The sequence below is a fragment of the Capricornis sumatraensis genome, chromosome 10, assembly GCF_032405125.1.
Source record: "Capricornis sumatraensis isolate serow.1 chromosome 10, serow.2, whole genome shotgun sequence".
Lineage (NCBI taxonomy): Eukaryota > Metazoa > Chordata > Mammalia > Artiodactyla > Bovidae > Capricornis > Capricornis sumatraensis.
The window spans coordinates 20,018,708-20,026,094 of record NC_091078.1 but is presented as its reverse complement, the minus strand read 5'-3'; the positions used below and the strand labels follow the sequence as shown (position 1 = coordinate 20,026,094).

The 7,387-nt window shown below is 42.3% G+C and overlaps 1 pseudogene; it reads right to left on the bottom strand.

Moving 5' to 3' along the window:
* Positions 1 to 1,261: 1,261 nt before the first annotated feature.
* LOC138087317 (endogenous retrovirus group PABLB member 1 Env polyprotein-like) lies at positions 1,262 to 6,362 on the bottom strand (annotated as a pseudogene).
* Between the last annotated feature and the right edge of the window lie 1,025 nt (positions 6,363 to 7,387).

Below are 7,387 nucleotides of genomic sequence, written 5' to 3'. Positions count from 1 at the left end.
TTGATCTCCTAGATTGAGGGGGGGAAAAAAGCACCATTATAAATTTAAGGAGAAAAACTATGAACTCACTGGTTCTGTAGAAATTAACTTGTCTAGCTTAAACCTGTGGCTTTAATTAATACAGACCTTTCAGAGTTATTAATATTAAGGATAATTCTTTCACCGTACCTCGAGTTATAGGAAATCAATAAGTACATATTGTTTCTGTTACATAACCTCTCAACAGGGAAAAATAACCTGATGATTATAAGTACATGTAACTTAGATAAGAAGTTTTTGATAATCTATAGGAATAATTATGTTTTGGAAACATCTGTCTAAAATAGTTTCTCCAAATTTTGATAAATTTGAAACTAAATTATGTCTCAGAGAACTCAAACAGAGCCTCTGTATCAACCTAGAAGAGTAGCGAAAGGTTGTTGTTGAATTATGACGCCGGGATTCTTGGCCCCCAGAGGAGAAGAGTTCAATCCAGGGCCAAAGATGAGGCTTGATAAAGTTTTATTAAAGTGTAAAGGATATAGAGAAAGCTTCTGACATAGGCATGAGAAGGGGGCAGAAAGGGTACCCCCCTGCTAGTCTTCAGCTGGATGTTATACAGTCACAAGCAGCCGGTTAATGAAAGAAAGGAATGTCTCAGAACTCAGAATGACATCAGGCCCCTCACCCATAAGATGTATTTTGGGATAATCTTGGCTCCAAATGGTTTATCTTGGGCTGTAAAATGATTAACTTGAATCTTGAAGAAGGGCAGATCACCATACAAATAGTGTCATTTACACAGGTTAGAGGAACAATATCGGAGTATAACATACTGGTTTATCAAGGAGGTTCTGAGCCCAAAAGGCGGAACAGACTTGAAGACAGAGTTTGGGGTAAATGCATAGTACATTAGCATAGCTTAAGATAAACATTTCCATAAGAAAAAGGCATTGGTTAATTTCAGGTGAAACCAGGCGTCATTATGGCAACACAGAATTTTAAGAGAAACCTCCTTTTAAATTTGTATAGGGAAGGAAAATATATGATAGCTTGTTTCCTCCTGCTGCTTAAGAGAGATAAAAATGTCTGACACTTGCAGGCTATTTCCACCGTTTGGAGACCCCTGGCCTTCCTGCCTGTTACCCTCTCATTCCCCCCTTTTCTTTTAGGAGAATTAGGTTGCCTAGGGAAAAGGGACGTCGTTTTCATTCCATAACTGTTTTCGAGCTGAGAAGGGGCATTGTCCCTAAATTGGCAAGGCAACATATCCTCCTAATCCTCATATTGAGGATATCTGATCCAGGGGCCCCAAATAGTAGTTGGAGGCAGCTGCAGCAGTAGCAGGAGTTTGAGCAACCATTTGGAACTTGAAAGCTTTCATGCGGCTAGAAACAAATCCAGTTATACGGTTACAGACGCAGGGAGCAAACAGCAAAAACAATCAGAATTATTGTAATTAAGATAGTTGTCCACCATGGGGAGCTAGTTAACTTCTCCCAAAGTGAGGCAATTGAGGCTTCAGGAGTATCCATGGCCTCCATCATCCTGTTCATGAGTTTAGTAAAATGAGTAACATTCGTGCTCATATCAGGTATATATGTACAGCACTGGGTATGAATAATGGCACACGTTCCTCCTTGCACAGCTGTCAGAATATCTAAAGCCAATCTGTTTTGTAAAACCACCTTTTAAGTTTGTGTTTGTTCCGCATTAAGAGCTGAAATAGCCTTTTGAGAATCTTGTAATGTCTGTTGAGTAAAATTAGTCAAAGCATCCACTTGTAGCATAACATCTGTAGTTCCCCAAGAGGGAACAAAGACTGCGGCCAAATAATCATACCAGTGAAATATAGACCTTGCCCACCGAGTTTTAACGTGGGGTAAAGTAGCAGGCTTTTCTGGGAGCTCTGAAAATAGAAAGCCGTGAGTAAAGGCTAGACCCAGGGTGCATCTCCCTGTCCACTCAGGGGGAAGCCACGCCCATAGTTAAGAGCCACATTTCCAATAAGTCCCTTTTGGAGCAAGCCAGTGTGACTGAGATATCCAGTCCCAAGTAGTGCCTGGCCACACAAAGGGAGGACCTGAACTGGGGTTGAAAAACACAGGAATGATTACATTGCATCTTTCCTGAGGCAAAAATCCCAATTGTTTCTAATCATTGTAAGTAAGTTGTTGGCTAGCTTTTGGGGATGGCTCTGTTTGTTTCCAGCATATAGGGGCAGTAGATATTAAACGTCCTTTTTCAGGAGTTAGCCGTATAGCCTCATCCCATATTTGATAAACGTCAGGTAAAAAAACCATTAGATCTAGACCTATTTGTCTTATGTGTAGCAAAATAGTCATTGAACCGAGGTCACATTATGTCTATAGTTAAAGTACAAAGTGTTGCACCAGTCCATTTTAGGGTTGGTAGATGTCATCAGATGAAGCAGAGGCATCGCATGTAATTGTTGTCAAAGGTATTAACACACTTGGAGAAAGTCTTTTCCTTGAAGTGGAGATGTCCACCATGGGAAGCCTTTTACTGATGAAGAGGGGCGTGCTCCACAGACCCAGCAGTTAGATCGATTGTGGAATGCAGCATAGAAGTGAGCCCAGGACAGGAAGGCAATGTCTTGAGGATCAAAGGGCAGACTCAGGATATTTGGAGTCAGCAGAAGTAAGCTCACATAGGTTATCAGGCCTATCTGAAAAGTACAAAGTCAGAGCATAGAAAGTAAAGACATAAAAAGATGTCCCTTAGTTTTGGTCAGGGTGCCACCTCTTAACTCGAGTGTGATTTACCCCCGGATCAGTTCCTGGCACTTTGACAGCTGTGGGAGAAGAAAGAAGAACCTGGTGAGGGCCTTTCCAGAGGGGCTCGAGGGACGGGCCCCCAGATCCCCAAGTTTTTATGAGGACCTCAGTTCCTGGCTCAAATAGAGGCTTGCTTGACTCAAAGGCGGGGTCAGGAGTCATCTCCTGGAGTTCTGTTAATGCCTGTTGAAAAACTGAGAGCTGAGTTACATAACTAGTTAATTCCAAGGCTTCAGGGTCTATAACAATGTCTGTGCATAAGAAAGGCCTTCTATAAATACATTCAAAGAGGGATAGTCCCTCCTTTCTGGGGGGCAGTTCGAGCCCTCATTAAAGCTATGGGTAGGACTTTAATCCAATTATCCTGTGTCTCTTGAGTTAATGTGTGCAGATATCTTTTGATAATGTCATTAGCTTTTTTAACCTTTTCTGAGGATTGGGGTTTCCAGGAACAGTGTAAGTGATATTCTATATTTAGAGCTTTAGATACCCCCTGAGTTACAGCAGTTTTAAAGGGGGAGCCATTGTCACTCTGAAGGCTCCCTGGCAGCCCAAACCTGGGGATAATTTCATGGATTAAAATCTTTATAATCTCCTTAGCCTGTTCACGACAATAGGAAAAAGGCTCAATCCATCTAGTAAAAGTATCTACCCAAACTTGTAAGCAAGAATCTCCATTAGCTTTTGGCATACGAGTAAAATCAACTTCTCAGTCTTTTTCAGGACACTTTCCACTTCGTTTTAATCTGGATTTTGTTAGTTTTTCAGTCTTTGGGGTTTTTTTTTTTTTACAAACCTCACACCTTTTGATAATATTTTTTAAAGTTTTCATTACATTTTTACCTTCAAACAAACGAGAAGCCATTTGGTAAGTACTCTGTGTACCCAAATGAAAACTCTGATGTAAACCCTTAAGTATTTTTCATTGAGCATTTTCAGGAATTATTAATCGTCCATCCTCGGACTGTAACCATCTTTTATCAGTAATCTGTGCTCTTCTTTTTTTAATATCTTTTTAATTTTTCTTTAGTATATTGTGGTTTTTCCTGTTCCACAGGACCTGTCCAGATCAAAGGCCTCTGCAGTAAAGGGGTTTCTTAAAGTGCAGCTTTTTTGGCTTGACAGTCAGCCAGCTGATTACCTTTGGCTAATTTATTCCCATCCCTGCTGTGCCCTTTGCAATGCATAACAGCTACTTCTTTAGGACAATATATAGCCGTTAAAAGTCTCTCAATCTCTCTGAAATGTTTAATAGGTTCTTCTGTTGCTGTTTTAAACTGTCTTTTTTTTTATATTGCAGCATGAGGATGTAAAGTCAAATAAGCATACTTAGAATCAGTGTAGATATTTACCCGCTGCCCTTTGCTTAACTCTAGAGCTCAGGTCATAGCCACAAGCTCCACTAACTGAGCACGGGTTCCCTGGGGGAGAGATTTTGTTTCCAAAACCTGTTCAGCAGTTGCCACGGCATAACCTGCTTTACGCTTTTCATCCCGAACAAAAGAACTGCCATCTGTAAATATTTCCATGTCAGAATTGTCTAATGGGGTATCCATTAGATCTTCCCGAGCTGTATAGTTTAAAGTTAGGAATTGAGAACAATCGTGATCAGGTGTTTCATTTTCCTTCTCAGGAAGGAAGGTGACAGGATTTAAGTTTTCACAAACTTTAAGCTTAGTTACTGGTCCTTCTAACAACAATGACTGGTATTTAAGAAGCCTACTGTCTGTCATCCAAATACCTTAGAATTTAAGATTCCACTCACATCATGAGAAGTCAGTACAGTAAGGTTTCGTCCATCAATTATTTTTAAAGCTTCAGGTGCTAATAAAACCGCTGCCCCAATTACTCTTAGGCAGTGGGGCCACCCACGTGAAATTACATCTAATTCTCTGCTTAGATAAGCAATAAGTTGCTGGTGAGACCCTCGGGGTTGTGTCAAAACTCCCAAGGCCATACCTTTCCTTCAGGGACAAAAAAATTAAATTCTGACCCTTTGGGCAATCTCAGAGCTGGAGCTTGCAGGAGAGCTGTCTGAAGAACCTTAAAAGCATTTTGAGTTTCTGGAGACCAAACCAGTTTGTCAGTTTGGGCCTGCTGAGTTTCAGCTATAAATTTATATAAAGGCTGGGCAAGTTCCCCATAACCTGGAATCCAAATGTGACAGTAACCTGTGATTCCCAAAAATCCTCTCAATTGTCTTAAAGTCATAGGTAGGGGATATAATTTAGTACAGGATTATTCTCTCAGATACTATGGCCCTAGTCCCTTCTGATATGATTAGGCCCAGATATCTAACTGATTGTTGACAAAGCTGAGCCTTTTCCCTTGATGCCTTGTAACCACAGCCTGCCAGAAAGTTTAAGAAATCTCCTGAGGCTTGCAAACAAGCTTATTCTGTCTCAGCACAGAGCAAAATATCATCTACATATTGTAACACCACCGCTTCAGAGCTATTAAAGTTTTGTAGATCCTGTGATAAACTTTGTCCACATAAGTGAGGACTGTCACGAAATCCCTGTGGCAAAACTGTCCAGGTTAACTGAGAAGCTGGCTGCTAGGGTCTTCAAAGGCAAATAGAAATTGACTTTCCTCCGCCAAAGGCACTGAATAGAAAGCATCTTTTAAATCAATAACTGAGAAATATTTGGCTCGTCCAGGAATTTAGACAATAGAGTATAAGGATTAGGCACCACGGGGTGTAAAGGACTACAGCCTCATTTATTATCCATAAATCTTGAACTAGTCTCCATTTACCATTTGGTTTCTTTATACCCCAAATAGGAGTGTTGCAAGGACTGTTTCAGGGAATTAATAGTCCCTGTTCCTTTAAATTTTTGACGAGGGGTTTTAACCCTTTCTTAACCTCAGGTTTCAGAGGATACTGCTTCTTATGTGGAAATCAGTGCAGGTCTTTGAGCTTGACAACTACAGGAATAGCATTTTGTGCTCAACCCACAGATTTTCCATCAGCCCGTACTCTAGGATTTACATTTTGTTCAGCTAGAGGGAGAGAAAGGGAGGGCTCCATATTCATGAAAACAGAGGCATGGACCTTGCTCAGTATATCCCTCCCCAAAAGGGGTGAGGGAGGTTCTGGCACGATCAGAAACTTGTGTGAAAATAGTACAGAATCCCATTTGCAAGATAAAGAATAACTGAAATAATACCTTTTGGCTTGTCCAGACAGTCCCATTATGGAAGCAGATGGGAAGAAAGTGGGTTAGGGGCTTCAGTAAGCACAGAGTAAGTTGCCCCAGTATCTAAAAGGAAATCGATGGATGCCCCCCCCCCCACAATGATTAATACTCGGGATTCCTCAGGTGTAATTAGGACGGGAGCTTGTGTGGGGACCCCCGGGGACCTTCAATTGTGATTGTCTTGAGAGTCTGACCCCGGAGACCTACGCCTCTGAGGGCAGTCTCTCTTCCAGTGTGGTCCTTTGCAGAGCAGACTTGGAGCCAGGGGCGGCTTAGATGCCTGAGGGCAATCCAGCTTGAGGTGCCCCTCCTTTCCACAGACCTTTTCACCTGGGTCCCTCTGGGCATTTTTCTCTGGCTGTTTAAGAGCGTTTTTCATAGCCATTGTGAAGGCTTCTGCCTTTTCCTTTGTGTTTTTCTGCCTTTCTTTTTTTCCCTCATATTCCCTACAGTAATAGACTGAGCCAGTTGTAACAGAGTATCTAAAGACTGATTTGGTCCATACACCCGTTTTTGTAGCTTATGGCGGATATCTGGAGCCGACTGAGTGAGAAATCTATCTTTTAAGATCACTTTTTTCTTGTTCCTTACAGAACTGGTCTAATGGTAAAACAGTATTATACTTAAGAGACCCTCCAACCGGCCACCATTCGCTGTCCTCCAATGGATACCGTGGCCATGCAGTATCACAAAGGAAGACCAGGTGTGTCTTCTTTAAGCCCTGGGGATCAAATCTATCCCAGTTTTTCAGGATACAGTTCAAAGGAGTGAGGCTGGAATTGTTAGCTCCCATCTGTAAGAGAGAAAAAAAGCGACCAGCGCCATTTTTCTACCGGAGGCGTCCCTCCCTGCTCTAGATGAGGGGTGTAGACGACTTTACACCAAAAGCTTTTCCTTCCTGGTCAGACTTAGTCTGTCCCTTACCGATGCAGCGCTGTCCTCGACCCTCTCGGTTCTACCACCGAGATAGGGTTGGGGATGTACCAGGGGTAGACCTGATAGCATCTCTACCTGATGTCCAGCTCTTCACCTTTAACCTTGCTTGCCTCTGATGCCACCCGGAGAGTAACCTTCTGGAATGCCTCCCAAGCTAAGACCGCTGGGGGAAACATTCGTCACCTGAGCGCCTGTGCACGACCCTGAGTATATTCCTGACCACAATAAGACTGATATGAACATAAAGCTGAGATGTTCTTTTCAAGCATCACCACACCAGTATGAGAGCCTCCTCTGGTCCACTAAGAGCCAGTGTTACCAAAGGAGAAAAAAACCCATTGCAGTCCCAATCTGAGTAACCTTTAACCTCAGAGATGTTCTTGGGGCTAGAGCTCCATCTAGCTTCTGAACTTCCAATTCCTAGCGAGGCTAGGTGCTTTCTTGACAATCAATCCAAGTTTGGGACCTAAGCCA